The 20,234-nt window shown below is 53.2% G+C and overlaps 1 long non-coding RNA gene across 1 annotated transcript; it reads right to left on the bottom strand.

Annotated features, from left to right (window-relative positions):
* Nucleotides 1-1,071: 1,071 nt before the first annotated feature.
* LOC107973754 (uncharacterized) lies at nt 1,072-19,080 on the bottom strand. Its single transcript, XR_001716165.3, has 3 exons — nt 18,695-19,080; nt 17,380-17,557; nt 1,072-1,960 (listed from the first exon to the last, which is right to left on the bottom strand). It is a non-coding gene; the product is annotated as an uncharacterized LOC107973754 (long non-coding RNA).
* Nucleotides 19,081-20,234: the final 1,154 nt, after the last annotated feature.

Below are 20,234 nucleotides of genomic sequence, written 5' to 3'. Positions count from 1 at the left end.
TGTGTGTGTATGTGCAGGTGCAGCTGGATGAATTGACCTGATGAGGAGGTGGGGTGGCGGGCAGGAGTGCTCTTCAGAGCAATTGACCTTGCTGCCATTTGGAGATGGATTGGAGGAGCCAGGCTGAGGGGAGTGGCCCAGGTTGCAGCTGATTTCAGCTTCCAGGAGAGAAAGCGCACAGTCAGGGGATGGATGTGAGAAGGTGTCTTCCGCAACTGTGCAGGGGTAGAACCCACGCCCTCAATGACCCACAGGCAGGTGATGGGGAGAGGGGCAGGCAATAGTCAAGCATGGCCCCTGGGGTCTGCAGAGGAGGAGCAGAAGACTGGGGAGAGGGTAAGAGCTCACTTCGGGACACATTGGAGTGAGGCTCCGATGGGGCGCCTGGAGGTGCAGGAGTTGGGGTTCACTGGAGGCCAGGACAGGGCTTGAGCTGGAGTTAACCTGAGTCATTCTCAAATGCACACAGAAGGCCTACTGCCTGCCAAGCACTGTGCTGGCTATACCAGCTACACCACTGCACATGGGGGCAGTTAAGACCATAGGAATGAGAGTGAGGGGTGGCCCCTGGGCACCCACATCAAAAGGCTGATAAGGAAGATGTAGCTATGTGTGTGTGTGTGCACACACGCACATACACACACACACACACACACACACACTGCACCAAAGTCCTTCATCTAAAGCTTCCAGTCAGATTCAGAATAAAGTGGCACCCTCCCCTGTGGCCTCCAAGGCCTGTGATGTGGCCCACACTCCTGTTCACCTTGAGCCGTGGGCTGCCTTGCTGTTTCAGTCCCCTCCCAGACCCTGGCCCTGCTGTCCCTCTGTCCGCAGCACTACCACCCTGGCAGCGATGGTGCTCACTCCCCCACACTATTAGCATCTCTGACTTAGACTGTCTTCTCCGAGGGGCCTTTCCTGACCTCGTCATTGTGAATATGGCCCTATGTGATGCCCTCCATCCCCGGACTCTTGAGTTTTCCCCACACTACCTGAAATTGCGCTAACTGCAGATGTTAGTCCATTGTGGACTGCCGTAAAGGAATATCTGAGACTGGGTAATTTAAAAAGAAAAGAGGCTTATTTGGTTCACAGTTCTGCAGGCTGTACCAGCATGACACCAGCATCTACTCAGGTTTGGTGAGGCCTCAGGAAGCTTTTACTCATGGTAGAAGGCAAAGGGCGAACAGATGTGTTACATGGCAAGAGAGGGAGTGAGAAAAAGAGGGGGAAGTGCCAGGCAATTTTTTTTTTCTTTTTTTTTTAATTGAGACAGAGTCTTGTTCTGTCGCCCAGGCTAGAATGCAGCGGCAGGATCTCGGCTCACTGCAAGCTCCGCCTCCCGGGTTCACGCCATTCTCCTGCCTCAGCCTCTGGAGTAGCTGGGTCTACAGGTGCCCACCACCATGCCTGGCTAATTTTTTGTATTTTTAGTAGAGACGGGGTTTCACCATAGCCAGGATGGTCTCGATCTCCTGCCCTCGTGATTCGCCCGCCTCGGCCTCCCAAAGTGCTGGGATTACAGGCAGGAGCCACAGTACCCGGCCTCAGGCTCTTTTAAACAATCAGCTCTGGCACCTCGCTACCGGATCCACCCCCATGACTCAACACCTCCAGCTAAGCCCACTTCCAACACTGGGGGTCACATTTCAACATGAGATTAGGAGGGGACACACATCCAAGCCACAGCACCGTTTGTTTGTTTGTTTGTTTGTTTGCTCCCTGTCTCCTCCATTGAACACATCTTTCCCAGCACAGGGACATGATCTATTCAAAGCAGGATCACCAGTGTTTGGTGCCTAACAAAGGCTCAAAACATACTTGTAGAGTGACTGAATGAGGGACCAAGGGACGGGGAAGGTAGGACATGTCGGGGCATCTGTGGATCCCAAGGCAGGACTGGATTTCACAAGAAAGAGAGTGTCATTCTGCCAAATTCATTTCAGATGCACGAAGGCTGTAAAAGGAAAAAACAAAGCTATTAACACCACAATAGCCAAAGAGAGGAGCATGTTTTCATGATCTTGGAGGAGGGAAGACCTTCCTAAGCAAGACACGAAATCCAGAAGCTATAAAACAAAAGCCTGACAGATTTGACTACATAAAAATAAAAAGCTTCTGGCAGGGCGTGGTGGCTCATGCCCATAATCCCAGCACTTTGGGAGGCCAAGGCAGGCGGATCACTTGAGCTCTGAAGTTTGAGACCAGCCTGGGCAATATGGCAAAACTCTGTCTCTACCAAAAATACAAAAAAAAAAATCAGTCGGGCGGGGTGGTGTGTGCCTGTGATCTCAGCTACTTGGGAGGCTGAGATGGTAAGATCACTTGAGTCCAGGAGGCGGAAGTTGCAGTGAGCCAAGATCGTGCCAATGCACTCCAGCCTAGGTGACAGAGTAAGACCCCATCTCAAAAAAAATAAAATACTTGCAATCCAGCACTTTGGGAGGGCTGAGGCAGGTGGATCGCCTGAGGTTGGGAGTTCAAAACCAGCCTGACCAACATGGAGAAACCCCGTCTCTACTAAAAATACAAAATTAGTTGGGCGTGGTGGCGGATGCCTGTAATCCCAGCTACTCGGGAGGCTGAAGCAGGAGAATCGCTTGAACCCAGGAGGTGGAGGTTGCGGTAAACCGTGATCGTGCCATTGCACTCCAGCCTGGGCAACAAGAATGAAACTCGGTTTCAAAAAAATAAGTAAATAAAATAAAATAAATAAAAAGCTTCTGCATAGCCAAATACATGATAAACCAAGTTAAAAGATATCTGATGGACTGGGAGAAAAGACTGAAACCATGTGCCACAGACAACAGATTAATATCATAACATATAATGGGGTTCTATAAGCCAGTAAGTAGAAACTCACATAACCCGGTAGAAAAAAATGGGTAAAGGAAAGAAACAGGTAGCTTGTAGGGTAAGAAATTCTCACAGCCAGCGAATGGCTGAATAGATGCTTAACCTCTCCAGTCACCTGGGAAATCAAAATAAAACAGCAAGAATACACTGGGGGCAAAATTTAAAGGAAGAGTAGTGCTGCACTGGCAAGGATGTGGGGCTCCCGGGATCTCCTATACTGAGACAGAGTGTGGTCCCCGTGGAGGCTGCGAGGCAGCTGGGCCAGCTTAGTGATATTCAAAAATGCACACTCCTTGGGACCCAGAAATTTCACTTTTAGGATGTTCAGTGCCTCAGGGTTTGCACGAGCAAAGGAAGAAAGTGGAGCCACCTAATTGCTCGTCAGCAGAGAGGAGGTTGCACAACAGAAAACTACGCAGCTAACACAAAGGCTGCCCCGCTGGCATTGAGAAATGCTTCCAACTCAGCCAGTGAAAATAACAGCAAGATGCATGACAGCATGGGCAGCATGGGCTGGTTAATCCTGCGTGTGCAGTCACACGGACATATACACGCACCTGCATATGTAACTGCGTGCAGTCATAGATATTTCTGGAGTGAAATGTACAACTGTCAATGGTAGGTAGCTCTGAGCAGTGGAATGGAACTGAAGGAGTGATTTCCATCTTTATTGTTTCACTATTGCAGAATTTAAGCAACTAAAATGTATTACTATTATAACGTTTTAATAATGAAAAAATAACAGCACTAAAGAAGGGTGTGGCTGGGGTGTGGAGGGCTGTCAGGTCAAGGCAGGAGAGGCCTGAAGATTGTGCACCAGGTTGAACCCTCAGGAGCCTGCAGGGAGGCTGCTGGGCAGGGGCATGGTGGGTGGGAACTGGGCCACAGAATCCCCAAGGGGGCCAGCCCGCTCCCAGGCCACCCCACAACTCTGCGAGGCAGGCTCCTATGTCTCCACTCTTCTGCTATGTAGAGAGATGCAACCCAAAGTCTCTTCGGCAGGGTGGAAGGTACAGAGCCAGGGCCCACCATGCCAGGCACACTCTGACCCTCTCCTGGTGCGGTCAGAGGCTTGGGACCTGGCAATGTGAGGTGGCAGAGCTTTCACTGAGGCAGCACCCTCTCGGCTCAGCAGTCCTGGGTGGGGTGCAGTTCCGGTGCAGCCTCCTCCGGCCCCTGGGAATTTCAGGCTCCCCTTCCCGCGAGACAAGGGCCGTCTCCTTATGGCGGCCTCCACCATGCCCGGAGTGGTGCACAGCTTAGTCCTGGACATGTGGCTATAGCAATGGGTGAGGCCTCTGGGCAGATATCAAGCCAATGGATGACTTTGGACATCTGCACTTTGGAGGAGAGAAGCCTAGCTGGAGACAGACTCTTGGATGGGACTTGGAGCCAAGAGCAGGTGAAGACACCGGGGAGGGTGTGTTGAGAGGAACGACAGCCCAGCACAGAGTTCTGGGCTCCCCCATGAAAGCATAACCCAGGAATCATGGTCTCTGAAGTCCTGAGCTCTAAGGGGCAAAGACTCAGGAGGGCAGAGACTTGCCCAAGGCCACCCAGATAGCACCTCGGTCTGCCTGGCTTCCTAACTTGCTAAGCTCCACCAGTCACTCTCCTTGGTGTTTCTATTTCAGACTTTATATCTCATCTTTGTTTTATTTTCTTTTACTGCCCTCCTCCATAACAGCTAATTTGGTGATTTAAGACAGCAGCACTGTTTTGTCTTTATTTCTGCCTCTAACCTTGGTCCTTGGGGTCAGAGGCTGATTGGCTGGAGGTTTGAAAGGTTGGAAGGAAATTGGGAACAACTGCTAGAGGCCAGAAACTGAGGAGACGCAGCCGGGGACAGTGGGCAGACCAGTGCCCCGCGGTCCGCTCCTTGGATGGGTGCTGACCAGGGGTTGGAGCACAGGGCAGCCCTGTCTGCTCACACAGCTGAGGATGGGGCTCCAGTATAGAGAAGGAGGCACACACACCAGAGCTGCAAGACAAGCCATGGCTACTGCCTGCTGGACGCTTGCTTCTCCTCATTTTGCCTACATAGCCCCACAAGATGGGCGCCAGGGCTCTCTTGCCATCTGCATAGGGGTTAAGGGCACAGACAGCCAGGAAGGGGTAGGGCCAGGCCTGTCTGACCTTGAGTCTCAGCCTTATAACCACCAGTCAGTAGTGGCCCCAATATTAGGCTCGTGTCTGCATGTACATTTTTCTACATGTTTTCACTTAGGACTTACAATGATCCTATGAGTTGGGTATTTTGGGCTCCATTTTACAGACAATGAAACAGAGGCCCAGGAAGGTCAATTAAGGTCACCCAGCCAGTAGGCTCCAGAGCTTGCATTCTGACCCAGACCGTGGTCCTGCCTCTCTGCGTCTAGCCCAGTCCACCTGCCTGGGGAGGGGTGCAGGGAAACGAGCAATGCCCGGCCAGTCTCTCTTCCTGATGGTGCCCATGCTTTTTCCTTTTCCATTTCTTTTTCTCCTAACCTCAGTTTTCTTATCTGTAAAATGGGGGATAAGCTGCCTTCATTCTAGGGTTATCGTGAAGATGAATGCCAACGATGTATATAAATTTCTGGGCTTGCTGGCCAACAGGTGGCTGATAAGCATGGTTAGGAATATTTCTGAGGAGACTGGTTGTCGGGATTTTTTATGCAATGGCTTTAGGCAGAGCACCTAACCCTAGCTCTTGGTCATAAGATTCGGGGGAAAGCATGAATGGCACATCCTAAGGGCAGAGACAAAGGGCAGGGAGTGACTGGAGCCACCTGTGTCCTCAGGTGTGTCTGCGGCCTACGGGGGTCCTCTCCAGGGCAGGGCCTTGGCTTATTGGCCTCTGTCAGCAGTCATGCACAGGAGGTATGTAATGCAAACTTGATGAATAGGTTAATTGTTGTCCATGAGTCCCTAAAAACAGACCTGCTTCCTCTCTCTCCTCTCCCTCGTCCATGTGTGTGCATGCTCGCTCACACATGTGTGCACACACAAGCACACTGGCTCACTCACCTGGCTGGAGTCTTATCGCACGTCTGGGGCTGCCCTGGGAGAGTCAGGTGATGTCACTGTCTGCAGCAACTACCCAGCCCACAGGGACTCTTTGAGTGAAGCACAGGGCAGATGTTCATCAACTGTTTGCAGAACTGCCACCTTGGGCCACAGAACAGGGTTCTAATGGCACTTGTCCTCTCACCATCACTCCTAAGTTTCTGCTCAAGTGTGGGGAACTGCGAGTTGTCTGCCTTTGTGTTTTCCCCAGCGATCTGTACAGAAAATGCTCAGGACTCGCTAACTGGATGGATGCATGAAAGAATGAAGTGGATCCAGTTGGGTAACTGACATGAATGAATTCTATGTAAGATGAAAATGGTAAGCCATGCGAACCAGTTAGAACACAAGCTCACTATTGTTGTAAAATACAGGCTTGCTGTAAAAATGACAAAGTAACTGTCATGAAACCAGATCAGAGTCTACTGGCCCCTCACACGGCAGGCTGAATGGAAGCATGATGGGCTTATGTGGCATCACCATGGCACCGTGGACACAGGCTCTGCTGATCACAAGAATCAGCTTTCACCGCTCAGTCTAAGGTGACTGCTCCCCCTCCTGCCATCACGCCCACATTCCTGCCAGCAGGAAGTGGGAAGGGGAAGTGGAAGGCACTCCTTTTTCTTTTGAAAACATGGCCCAGAAGTTGCTGCTGTTCAAATCTGACCAATCAGACTTATTCCGTGGGCCACACCTTGCTGTCAAGGAGGCTGGAGAAAGCGGTCTTTAGCCGGGAGGTCCTGTGCCCAGCTTAAACTCAGAAGGGCATTTAATAAAGCAAGAAGGAGAGACTAGACATTGAGGGCATCTTGTTCACTGTGCCCCACCTCATTTTGAAAGATGGAACAGCCTGTGCATTGGCAGTGTGTAATGGGGTAGAGGCATCATGCCAGTGTGACTCTGAGTGAGGGGAAATGGCAGGAGAGGCAAAGAGGGGCATTGGCATTGGTGTGAACAGACTGAGGGGTTCAGGGGTGTGTGGAGTCTCCCAGAGGTAAGGTGGAGAGCCCCTGAGCCCTCTGAGAGGCACAAAGAAAAGAAGAAGGCTGCACAACAGCTGGCCTGTGGCCTGCCCCATGCCAGCCTGTGTTTTAACCCAGCCACACAGACAGAGGGCACGAATGGGTGGCACCAGACTGGAAGCTTCATGCACAGCAGATGTGCTTCACGGAGCCCCTGCCACGGCAGCTGCACCGTGTGTTGCCAGCAAATCTGAATGAGCTATCAGCATGTACAAAACTAGGAGTTTCCCAGTTTCCCTTAAAATACCAGCGACTCAGGCAAGGCCAGTCTGACTCTCTTCAGGGTAAGAGTTGGTGGCCCTGGGCAGTGGCTGAGGGCCCTGGCTCTCCAGTCCCTGCCACTCCCTACTGGCCCGCTTTCCTCCTGTAGCCCCTGTCTGCCTGTGCAGATGGGAGTGGGCCACCTTCTCCATGCCACCAAGAGGCCCCACTCAGTCACCCCAGGGTCTTGCAGGACACGTCCATCCCTGGAGAACAAACATTCAGCTCATTCACAGGTACTCAATGCCAGGCCTGTACCCATGAGATGGGTGCTAGCAAAAAGGGTGGAAATCCCTTAGGAAAGGAGAAAGAAGCTTCTCTCTTGTGGAGAAGCAGTCCAGAGGGAGGCAGGCCAAGACAGACGCAGTGGGACCCCCGCTGCACCCTGCTCCAAACGCAGCCCAGGCCTCGTGGTCCACAATGGGCCCCGGCATCAGCCATGCTTTCTACATTCCAAGCAGTGGGTGCAGGCGCCTGCTACCTGTCCTTTAAGGAAATTTCCAGAAGCTCCATGTAGCACTTATGCTCACAGCCAGTGGGTCACTCACATGGCCACACCCAGCCACTAGGGAGACTGGGCGGCCCTGTGCTCCGCGAAACACTAGGCCTGTGTCTCCAGGGCAGCCAGGAGAATGCGTATGGGCAGGACTCTCTACAGCCTCTGCCTGGGCCTCACAGATTTCTCCCCTTTTCTCCCCACCTCCGACCTCATGAGGTCGTGAAATACACATTCACTGCACAAAAGAGAAACTGTAGCCCAGAGAGGTTTCATAGTGTGTGAGGCTTAGCCTCTGAGCGGCGGGCATTCACTTCACACTCGTATTTGCCCCTAACACGGGAGCCCCCACACAGCCCTGCTTGGTGCTTCCATGGTATGAATCCCCGCTACCATCACGGCGCTGATCCCAGAGACATCCAGACACCCGACAGTCACCGCTGACCTTTGAGGTTTCCTGCCACTGGATGGAACTGGTATTTTTTCTTCTTATTTGGGCTGCGTCTAGGGTATGATTTAGCACACGCTATGGAAGATGTGACTGAGTATATGTGTGGGATACTGAGGTCTGCCCTAGGAGCCCCAGGCCTGTGGGGACGCAGCAGCATCTCTGGAGCAGAGGAAGAGAGAGGCTGACACAAGGCTCTCCCCCTGGGGCAGAAGAGCTGCCCCAGAAGCTGAGAAACCTCCACAAAACAAAAACAGTTTGATTTCATCCAGCAACCGGTGACTTATTAGCTGCATTGTTTTCAACATCACCCCTGGCCTGAGCTCAAATGTGGCTTTATTTTGCAAGCGGCTTTGTGTGTGGAGACACATCCGGGGTTGATAATGTTGCAGACTGGGATATTTTGGTTCCTTATTGAAAGGGAAGATCTTACTGCCACCGGGCCCCGCCTCACCCTCCAGATTGGAAACTATGTGACCCTTACGATGGGGTCCCAGCTGGACACCTCGAGCCAGATTTCCGAGCTGAAAGGAACACTGGGCCTCCGGGGCCAAACACATGCTCTGCACAGCTGGTCCCGGTGTTTTGTCCTGTCCGTTAAAAACAAAGCTTACACTGAGCAAAGACTTGCTTTCAAATCAAATATTTGTTGGCACACACATGTGTCCTGTTGGTTAGGAAACATGTTTTTTTTGTTTTAAAATTAGATTTCCCTGGAAAGAACAATGGCAAAATCAAAAGAGACAAGTGTTTGGTGGGGCAGAGAGAACAAAATCTTTTGCCCAAAAAGTCTTACGGTTTGGTGAGCGCCAAGCTGTTGGCGGTGCCTGCTTCCTTGGCTGGTGTCACAGGATGGGGTTTGCATTTGTCGAGAACAGCAAAGCTGCCACCTGGGTCCCACGGGGGGGCCCTGGTGCAAGGCATACTGGAAGCTGCGTCGGAGGCAGTGTCTCTCAGCTCTGGCCAGCCTCTGTTCCTCCCGCCTGGCTGTGGCGCTGCCTGAGGGTGCCTCGAGGGCTGGGAATCACTGGAACGATCCTGGATGTGAGGGTTCTTAGACTGCTCCTCCCACACAGCCGAGGACTCTGCCACGCTGCTGCCCTGAGGAGGGCCAGCACCTCCACGCAACCCCGCTGCTCTGGCCATAGCTGGGGAGGCCAGCCTCAAAGATTTGACCCAGGGTAGTTGTCAGTAGCCTGGCTCGAGTGTGGCACAGCGCCCAGGGTCTGTCCAGCCAAACAGATGCTGTCTCTTGGGGCTTTGGGCAGCAAAATACACAGAGAAGGATCCAGAGAGCAGACAGACTTGTGGAGAGCTGGCAGTGAGCAGTGGCCGGGGAGCAGCAGGAGCCACGGAGGGCCACACCATCCCGGAAGGGCAGAGGGTGGACCATGCGGAGGGCCAGGGAATGGGGAGGGCAAGGGCCCGAGACAGGCAGTGGAGGCCAGGCACAGGCGACAGCCAGGACTGTGGCCGGGCCTCTGAGCTGCTGCCAGGTGACCAGAGATGCTGTTCCATGGAGAATAGCTCCTGCAGTTGCTTTTTTGCATAGACTGAAATCTAAACTACCTGCTCATACATGCTTGAGGGGACATTTTCAGGACTTGGGCTCTAAGGAAGGGGAGAGATGAGAATAGTCAAAGTGTACTCACAGACAGCTCATTCCTTCTAGAGTTGTAGTCCCTTCCCCACCTCTTCCAGGAAGCCCTCCCTGACCACCTCCCTGCCTACAATCCTCGGCCCTCTCTTTCCGTGGGGTGTCCACAGAACTTGTTCCCAAGGGTTCCCAAGCCTCCTGCTGTGGCCTAACTCCTCAGCTTCATGTTTTACTCTAATCCCAGCCATGAGCTCCCTACAGGCAGGAATGGTTTCTGGGCATCCCTGGAGCACTGAGCGCAGGACTCAGGATGGCTGAGGCTCAGTGTGCACTCATAGGTGGGATGGAGAGTTGACTTGTACAGCCCATGGGTGGGGGCCTACCTGCAGACCTTGTTCCCTCAAACAGGGAACACTAGCCCTAATGGCCTCACAGACAGGGACAGGAACTCTCTGTGGCCTCTGCTTTTCACAGAACAAAGAGGGGGAGCCCTGGGCCTCCACCAAACACCACGGCTGTGAGGAGAACAAGACAGGGGCTCCAGCCTCCAGCACACAGCTATGCATTCCTGGGCCAGCCGCCACCCTGCTCCCCGGCCAGGTCAGGTTCTTTTTGCCGCCCCACACCCCCAGGGAGCACAGAAATCAAATTCTGATCTTCTTGAAATGAGCATCTGTCCAGTTGCATTGAGCTCAAAGGTTCAGTCCACCATGAGCACCTGCTTGGTTCTGAGACCTGGCCAGCCCCATAGGGTGGGCATGCAGGGCCCTGCACACCAAAGAACAAAGGACCACAGCCAACAAGCATCCACTGCACCCAATGCTGGGCTCAGCACTGGGCTGGCTCTGGGAGTCAGGGTGCAGGGCGAAGATGCAAGAGACATGAGCCCCACAGACACAGAACGGCCATGAGAGTAATCAGTGACAGAAGCCCAGAGGGGCGGGGCGGGGCGGGGCAGGAAAATGGCATGTGAGCAAGGGGGCAGGTGAGAGGCCTTCCAGAAGGGCGGGACTGTGGAGGAATGACACATTCATGCTTCCATCCAAAGGGAGCAGCTGCTATTCAGCAAGAGCTGCTTGACATCTGGCAGGAATTGGCACCTAGGGTGGCCAGGTCTTCTGATTTTTTCTAGAGAAGGCAGAAATGCAGGGTGTGTATGTGTGTTATGTGTGCATGTGTGAGAGAGTGTGTGCGTATGTGTGAGAGTGAGAGAGAGAGGGGGGTCTCCTGATTTTTCAAATATTGACTGAAGGCTCAGTAAGTTTTGCTGCATCGAGTCCCCGGGCTGCCCCTCCACCCTCTGCAACAGAGACCCACCCAGGGACCAACTGATGTGATTCAGAAGGCGGTGGGTGACGGGGCTGGAGTCTGGAGCCCAGGTTTGTAACAGGCTGGGCCTATTCACTGCATCGAATAGGTCGGCCTCTTCATTCCAGGCACCTGTCATTGGCATCTGGCTTAATTCTCGCAAGACGCCTCTGAGATAGGTGTCATGACTTTCCTCTTTCTATGGCTGAAAAGGCTGTGGTTCAGAGAGGTTGAGTCACTTGCACAAGAACACACAGCTTGTAAGCAGCCCCAAGAGACTGTGCTGAGCCTTAGAGGTGTTGGAGAGTGGGGCTCAGAGCAGGGCAGTGATTTGCCTAAAGTTACCCAAAAGCAAGGTACAGGTGAGGCAGCTCCAGGTCTAGGATGGCCAAGCTAGTTGCTCTTTCCCTTGTATCCCCAAAGGTTTCCAACACAATTCCACAACAGCAGATGGGGCTAAATCTTCCCAGCAGGGCACATGGATGGGTGGAATCCAAGGGTGGTGGTTGGGGTTGGGGGGTAGTTCCCTTTTGTACAGCAAAGCTTTCACAAAGCACATAATCACCTACCAATATATCTTCTTGCTAAGCCTGAACTTTAATCCATCCAGTTTCCGCAGCCCAACCCACCTGCATTGCATTTCTGGCAGGATGTGGAAGACCTAAGCCAAGGGAATCTCCCTGAGCTCATGGCTTCTGCGGGTAATTAATGACACTTGCAGCCTAAATGTAAACTGTTGCACATCTGTCCAATGTGGCTTGGGTAGATCCGTGCCTTGAGGCAGGGAGCTGGCCTCCATGGCCTCAGGTAACCCTTCCAGCTGGGGACAGCAGCGACCGGGTGACCTCAGAGCCACTGTTCTGCACCCCCGAAAGAGGATGGACCTTGAGGTCACTGGTGTGGCGGAAGAACTGCATGTGCCTTTCTTTCTTGTAAAGTATGTGTCAATGCCCCATTCTCCTGCCAATCTTTAGGAAGCGGCACCTTCGAGGTAGGTGGACTGCAGTCTGGCCTCCCTAATCTCTTCGCCTAGCCCCCTTCTCCGCTCTCCCCACCACCCTCCATTCAAACCTGCTCTGAATCAGTTGCAAGGATCTCATAAACGCATGCCCACACACAGAGGCACAGATCACTGAGAATGGCTTACAGCATGCCCTGTCAAGGGTTATCTGCATTTCAAAAACTATGGTTACTTTACCCAAAGGAAGGAATCTCAGGCATTGGCAACTATAGATTCTGGGACATTTTCAATTTCTACCTACTTTTTTGCAGTGCCTGTCCTGACAGGCCCCCTTGTCAAAACATTTATTATTATCCTTCTTCATATATCACCAGTTTTCAAAGCTTTTGCATCCATTAAAAAAATACTTCTACCTTTCTAAAAAGAACTTGGGATGAAATCTGGTCTCGCTTTCACTCTTAGGGCCTTGGCACGTCCTTGCCATCATTAGTAGGGCTTCTGCTTGGTGGAGCCCTGGTAAAGAGACACCCTCGGCCAGGCGCGGGGGCTCACGCCTGCAATTCCAGCACTTTCGGAGGCCAAGGCGGACGGATCACAAGGTCAGGAGATCGAGACCAGCCTGGTTAACATGGTGAAACCCTGTCTATACTAAAAATACAACAAATTAGCCAGGCGTGGTGGCATGTGCCTGTAATCCCAGCTACTTGGGAGGCTGAGGCAGGAGAATCACTTGAACCCGGGAGGTGGAGGTTGCAGTGAGCCAAGATCGGGCCACTGCACTCCAGCCTGGGTGACAGAGCAAGACTCCATCTCAAAAAAGAAAAAAAAAAAAGAAAAGAAAAATAAAGAGACACCCTCTACTTGGTGGGGGCCAGCTAGCCACAGGAAGAGCCTCCCTGAGCCTTATGGCTGTGTCAGGAAGAAGAAGATCAACAGGCCCCATCTCAGGGCCAATGAAGCCCGCCACTGTCTGTGGACACACAAGCCCATCTGTGGAGGACTTGGGCCATGTTTCAAGCAAATAATGTTTATTAGGTCCCAGGTCAGCCCATAAAAGCTCTTGGAATCCAAAATGTGCTTGAAGCTTAGGATCATTAGTTCTGGTTTTCCAATACTTTGCTCGTTCATTCATTCAATCCCTCATTTGGTCAGCAAATGTTTACCAGGTGCCTACCAGATGTAGGGGTATACAAATTAGGTTTAGGATGCAGTTATATGACCTGGGCTAGAATGACAGTGGCTCTAACCAGACATAGGCTGGCTCCTTGCTTGTCAAAGCCACAGCTGGTGCATTGCTCAGGCCCCTCTACCTGTTGCTCTGCATTTCTGGAGCGAGCTCCTGTTTGCACGGTCCGCACACCTCACACCTACACTGCTCATGCTCCTGCACCAGCGGGAGGAGGTGAAAGAGGAAAGGCACAGCCAGGCGCCATGCACAGCCTGCTCATTCGGACTCCGTTGGCTGGAACTTGATCACGTGGCCACAACCTGCTGCAAAGGTACTGGGAGCTGTGGTCTTTATTTTGGGTGAACATAGGCCAAGCTAAAAATCAAGAGATCTCTTACTGGGAGAGAGGAGGAGAGAATAAATGTTGGGAGACCACTAGTAGGCTTTGAAAAAATTGGTGAATAAAACAGATGTGCTCCTGTGCCATGGATCTCACAGTCCTGATGGGGGGATGGGGACAGCATGAAATAACAAGTGACCCGAAGAGTCAGTGCTTCCCTCTGTGATGAGGGGTGCCAGGGAAAGTGCAGGGCACTCAGAGAGCAGTGAATAGGGCCTCAGGTCAGGCTTCTTGAAGGAGGGGGCATTAGCCGGCAGGACGACAGGCTGGAGGAAGGGGGGGTACACTGGGGAGGCAGAGGGAATGGCATATGCTAGGATCTTGTGGCAGGCAGGAAGGCGGCTGGCCCTTAGGAGGACTGGGGAGGAGCTGGTGTGGCCGGGGTTCATGGGCGATGAGAGGGGATGAGAGGCAGCACTAGGACAGGCAGGGCCTGTAGCCCAGTGGGGCATCTGGAGACCCCGCCCCGCCATCAGGACACTGGGAAACCTCCCTGTTGGAGGGTGGGGATTGGCTGGAGGGGCGACACAGCTGCATGTGTAATTTTAGATCACTCCACTCTATTGCCTGTCTTCTCTGGAAACAGGGATCCCTGGAGCTCAGTAAAGGTTACAGGGGTAAAGCAGGGGAAGTGGTCCCACCTGCCCTGGAGGCAGAAGCATGGACAGAGAGCTTTGCTGGCTCTACCACACGCTAGACATCTTGTGCCTAATTAGAATCCCAGAATGCTGGCATGGAGAAGACAGACAAAGCATCCAGTCCTGCTCCTTTGTGTACAGATGAAGAGGCTGGGCCTAGAGAGGGAGAGGGGCCCACCTGGGTCCCCCAGCAGGGTGGTGGTGGTGCTGGAAACAAGATGGACTCTTTCTGACTCCCTTGGTGGTGGTAGTGGTGGGTGGCAGGACCTGGGCTGGGGTCACTGGGTCAAACTAGTGTCACCTGGCCCCTGGGAGCTACCTATCTGAAGCAGCTCCAGAAACTTAAATTTGCTAATTAATTTATAATTCCAGCCCTAAGCCATAAAATCAAACCACACACTGAGCTGTCCACAGTTGCCTGACAGCTGGCCTGTCTGATCCTGGCTGTCTGCTCACAAATTGGTATTAGTGGCACCAAGAGCAGATTAACATGGTGACCAGGCACCCAGAAACTTGATGCCACCCGCTGGGCTCACTAAAGCTGTCAGTCTCCCCAGCTGCTAAGCTGTCCAGGCACCCATGTCTCCCCAAGCTTGGGTTGCAGAGCAGTCCTGGGCCCAGCAAGGAGTAGGACCTTTCTCAGCCATCAAGTGATGCCATTGGTCAAATATATGTTACAGGAGAGAAAAGCATGGAGGCATTGCCAGGAAAGCAGTACTCAAATTTCAGAGTTTGCACAGGGCTTGAGAATCAGTGGGGACCATGGGCATTCATCATCCTAGCCAAAGCCCACACTGCAGAGCCAGAGAACTGAGCCCAGAGAGGAAAGAGCTGTGGTGGTGTCATACGGCACAGGACTATAGCTCGGGCTCCCTCCCCGACAACCTAATGCTCTACCTGTTCCTCTAAGTGAGAATGCCGCTTTCCCATCATCTCTGCCAACCTGCGTTTTTCTTTTATGTATTTGTTCACCTCATCAAATCCTACCTCCTGAGCACCTACTACTGTGCCAGACACTGTACAAGGCCCTAGGATACAGGAAGCAATCATTGTGGGAAGAACTAGAAATATGAAGAGTCATTCTTGAGGTTAGTATGATATACATTAGTGAACAAAGGAAGGGAGGGCGGGAAAACATCTCAGACAGGATGAGCCACGACATGGGTTGCATTAGATAGGGTTGGAAAACACCACGGTACAGTGGTGTAAGCAAGGCATTTTCCCTCCTGTAAAATTCCAGGGCCAATATGGTCACTCTGACCTGCAAAAGCCTTGGACACCCATGCCCCTTCTACCCACTACGTCTCTGGTCCTCATGGGTCAAGATGGTAACCAGGGCTCTAGCCATCAGGTCTGCACTCCAGGCAGCAGGATCAGAAGGACAAAGAAGAAGTGGGAAAATATATGTTCACAGAAACACTTGTATAAGAATACTTAATGTCAAGAACTATAAAGGGTCTGAAATTTTACTCAACTTGAAAGGTAATGAGTTAGGCTCTTGAGAGGCTGGCAGAAGATGCCAGAACCATGAGTCAGAGACAAAGGATGTTATTCCTCACAGCACAGCAAGCAGCATGTGTATCAGCATATTTGCATCAGTTCCTTTTGCCCCAAGTCCCACAGAACAGTGTGAATGGGCCCAGATGGATCCTGTACTTGCAGTGAATTGCATTACAGGAGAGGACCCCTGAGCTTAGGGAACCTGGATCTTTTATAATGGGAAGCAAGCGTGCTTGCCCTTTGCTCCAGAGGGAGACGCTTGATCTTCCAAAGCTGTCTGCAGTACAAACATCCATGAAAAGATAGGTCAGTCAGTGCCTTACTCATAAGATGTGTAGAAATGCGAGAGACTCATGGGGAATTGTCTCCCAATATACAGCAGCTTTATTCATAATAGCTCCAAACTGGAAAGAGCCCAGACGTTCATCAACAGGAGAAGAGATATATTTATGCAATGGACCATATTTGTGCAATAGCCATCTTAATGGGTGTGAAATGGTATCTCATTGTGGTTTTGATTTGCATTTCCCTAAAGATGGGTGATGGGCGTCTTTTCACGTGCTTGCCGGCCATTTGTATATCTTCTTTGGAGAAATGCCTAAGTCCTTTGCCCCATTTTTTAATCAGGTTGTGTTGTTGTTGTTATTGTTAATTATAGAAGGTTTTAACCAGGGTGGTAACTTAGATTTATGTGTTTGGAAGATCCCTGTGGTGCCCTATCTGGAGTGTGAATTGAAGGCAAGAGTGAGAGTAGCATGATCAGGGCGGAAGCCGCTGCAATGATCCAAAGATGACTGATAGTCTTCACCAAAAGAGAACCACCGAAATGGAAAGGAAGGGATTGGGGAGAGAGGCATTAAGGAGCAAGAATGGGCAGGCTTGATGAGCGCGTGGCAAGGGTGGGGAGAGAGGGGAAAAGTTAGGGCTGTCCAGGTAGTTGATTGATGACCAAGTACATCACCATAGAGAGGGCATCCTATAGGAAAAATTTGCAAACCCTCCTCTGGTAACCCCTGTCCCCATGAACTCCTACAGAAGCAGCTGCACGGGACCAGCATCATCAATTTTTCCTGTTTGGTGACTTTGTTAAAATATCTCACCTAGCTCTGAGCACTCCCTGTTCACCTACCTCTCCCTCCCATCCCTCCATCACGTCTGGGCACCTGATGCCCCTTATCTCTTGGCCCCAGTGCACGTGGGTTATCCAAATCTTCAGTTCCAGGCTCATGTCTGTCCTCGCAGATTGACAACCTTCAAAAATGTCTCCAGCTTTTGGACCCTGGCTCCCTGGACTGCTTTTGACTTTGCCTGCTGCCCAGGTTTGGTTGGGGTCTACTTGCATAGTGGGTATCGATTGGGGTGGGTGTCCAGCTGATGGCAGTGTGTCCAGTATGTGACCTGCCCCTAGCCACTGCCAATTAGCCCAGGATGGGGCCACTTGAACCAGGCTGAGCCAAGCAGAAGCCTTTACAATTCCCCATGCACAGACTGTCCCCAGACCAAGAGAACCCAGAGACTCCAGTGTCCAGCTGGAACTAGAGCCGGCACCCCCAGTGCCAGCCCTGGCCACCTCTGCCTTGTCTCCATCCCTCCCGCTTTGCTCCACACACCCCCCTCCCCGGCCTCCTTATGCTGCAGCCTCAAGACCATTGCCTCTTCCTGGAAGTCTCTCTCACCTCCCTCAGGTCTCTGCTCAGGTGTCACCTCCTTCGAGGGGCCATTCCTGTCGCCCTGCTGGCTTCTCCTGGAGGTGCTCTCGCTGGTGTCCTACGAGGCCAGAATCTCCTGTTTTGTTCCCTGTGGAACCGTCGGAGTCTAGAAGAGTGCAGGTGCGCAGTGGGTCCTGTTACATTTCTGGAATTCAGGGAGAATGAGTAAGGATGGTGCAGTAGTAGCGAGACTCACAGAACTCTGCCTGCAGGGGCCATTTTCCCCAGCGAAAAGAGCTGCCCAGTGAAATAACAGAGGCCTGGGGCTCACACCTTAATGGTGAAGGGCTTAGTCTGGGCCAGGTGACGATCTTCACCTCTCTGCCTCGGTTTCTTCAGCTGAACAATAGGAATAATCACCTGCCTCTTAGTGCGATTTTGAGGATTAAATGCAGGAATGCGAGTAGGCTTTGGACTTCAGTCAAGGCTCAGTAGCATAATAATGGATCAGGAGCACGCAAGCTCCAATTCGAAGCACTTAGGGAATCGTATTATTCTCCCAATACCTGATTTATGTAATAACAGAACTCCTGCTATCACCAGCTAGGCACGGTGGACCAGAGAGGGCCAGAGGCGACCCCAGGCTTGCAGCCGATTTGCCAGCCCGGGCCGCAGGTCGGGACCGGCGCCGGCGACCCCGCCGAGGGCGGCCGAGGGCGCGGCCCGGCCCGCGGGGCGGCTTTGTGCGTCGCCTGATTTCCCTTTCCCCAGATAAACACGCGGCGGGGGCCGCGACCTCGCTGCCTAGCAAATGCCTCGGCTCCCCGCCCCGCGTGGGGCCCGCGAATGAGATGATTTACTCCTGTTTTGCATATTAATTGACCTAAATGCCACCCGTTCTGGGAACAATTAAGAGGCCCTTTGGCGCCCGGGGCCACGGGCTGGCGGCGGCGAAGTGGCGGGCGCCCCCTCGGGGCCGCGGGCCGCGCCGGGGCAGGGGGATCCGGGGACGCGCGGCCCCCACCTCCGCCGGCCGCGGGCACAAAGCGGCCTTTGTGCGGGCGCCGGGCAGGGCGTTTCCGCGCAGACAAAGCCCCCGCGCCCTGCCCTCCCACCCTGCCTCCAGGCGCCCGAAGCCTCGCAGAGGACAGGCCTTCATGCCCTTCCCTCCCCAGCCCCGCGACGTGGGGTGCCGCTTTGATCTTCGCTCTTCCCCGGAGGCTGAGTGGCTCAGTGGCTCACAGGTGGGATCCGCCTCCTACCCGGTCACGGCCGTGCCCTTGCCCTTGGCACTGCGGGCAGCGCGGGAACAGCGTGCCTCGATCCAGGCCTCTCAGCCTACCTGAGCCGGAGCCACGGAGCTGGGGATGCCCGCGCAGCTCTGCGCCGTCACCCTGTGTCCAGGCGCACTGTAGAAGGGGGCCGACAGGAAGAGGCGCTGCGCCAGAACTGTTCCTTCCAAAGCACACCTGCTTCGTGCCTTCCTTGGGTTTCCACCGTAGGAAACTGGCACCACCTCCTACCCCCTGCTGGGGCTGGAAACAGCGCCACCCCGCTTGACTCTTTTCCCTGTTGCCTATGGCTCTCACTCCACTCCTTCCCGCATTTCCGCAAGTCCTGTGGGTTCCAGAATACCCCATGTCCTCTCTCCATTTGCACTACCTCTGCGCCTGTCACCAGCACAAGGGCTCCAACTCTCCCCGGTGGCCACTCCGGCCCTGTGGTTTCCCATGCGGGTGCTACTGGCAGGCTTTCAGGGGGTAAATCAGACCCAGCTGCTTCATCGCCCCACCCCCCACGCCAGCCCTTCAAAGGTTTCCCTTTGCACTCAGAAATCTACTCCTCTTTCCATGGGCCCGGGGACCCCGTGGGAGTCAGCATTCCTGCTGCCCCTTGGCCTCTAGGAGCTTGTTCCAGACCTCTTTTACGAGAGCATATTTAAGAGGAAACCCGAAGGATGAGGAGGGAACTGGCCAGCTAAGGAGTCAGGGGAACAGTGTCTCAGGCAGAGGAAACAGTGAGTGCAAGGGCCCTGAGGCCAAAAAAAGCCCTTGGCTGGTTCTAGGATGGCCCAAGGGCTGCCTGGCTTGGAGTACAAGGGAGCACAGAGTGAGAGCAAAGGATCACCCAGGTGGGCAGGGGCCCAGCCTCTCGGGTAAGGGGTGGGCAGGGGCTGGGCCTCTCAGGTAGGGTGCTTGGGTTTTAAGCAGGAGGGTGACTGGATCTGGTCTACGTGTTCATGAGCAGTTACCTCTCTATGTGAGCATCTTGGGGTGCTTCCTTACCTCCTCCTCCAACAGCTAGGCTCCCCTGCACACCCCAACACACACACACACACACACACACACACGTCATCTGTCCTCAAGCCCTGTGGGCTGTGGATTCAAGTCCCAAATTCCCTCCAGCCAGGCCTCTCCCTCGCATTCCCTCTGCCACGACTTCTCGTCTGGGTGACAACAGCAGCCCAGGAACTGCCCCACCCTGCCACAGCTGCAGCCTCATCCCCTCACCCCCTACCCCAGGGCTCTGGGCCCACCAGCCACTGCTCCCATTACCTGCCTGTTCACTGGGTCCTGTTGGCTCCTCAGGACTCCCAGACCATATGTCCCATCCTCAGGCCTTTAAAGGGCAGTGGCTCCGCTGCTTGGTCCGTGAAGGAATAAGGGTCTAGTGCTGCCAGATTGGTATACATTTTCAGGGGAAGCCCGAAATCCAGATTTTGATGTGAAAACTCCCTTGTAAAATATCAGACCAAAATAAAAACTATTTTAACACTGGTAGAACCAGACAAATGACATGTAGTGAGAGTTGGGCTGTTTGCATCTCCCCTGCCGCCCCCACCCTGCATATCTCATGTTGAAAATTGATCCCCAATGAAAGGT

This window comes from Pan troglodytes, chromosome 13, assembly GCF_028858775.2.
Source record: "Pan troglodytes isolate AG18354 chromosome 13, NHGRI_mPanTro3-v2.0_pri, whole genome shotgun sequence".
NCBI classification, from domain to species: Eukaryota; Metazoa; Chordata; class Mammalia; order Primates; family Hominidae; genus Pan; species Pan troglodytes.
This window is presented reverse-complemented; position numbering and strand designations above follow the sequence as displayed.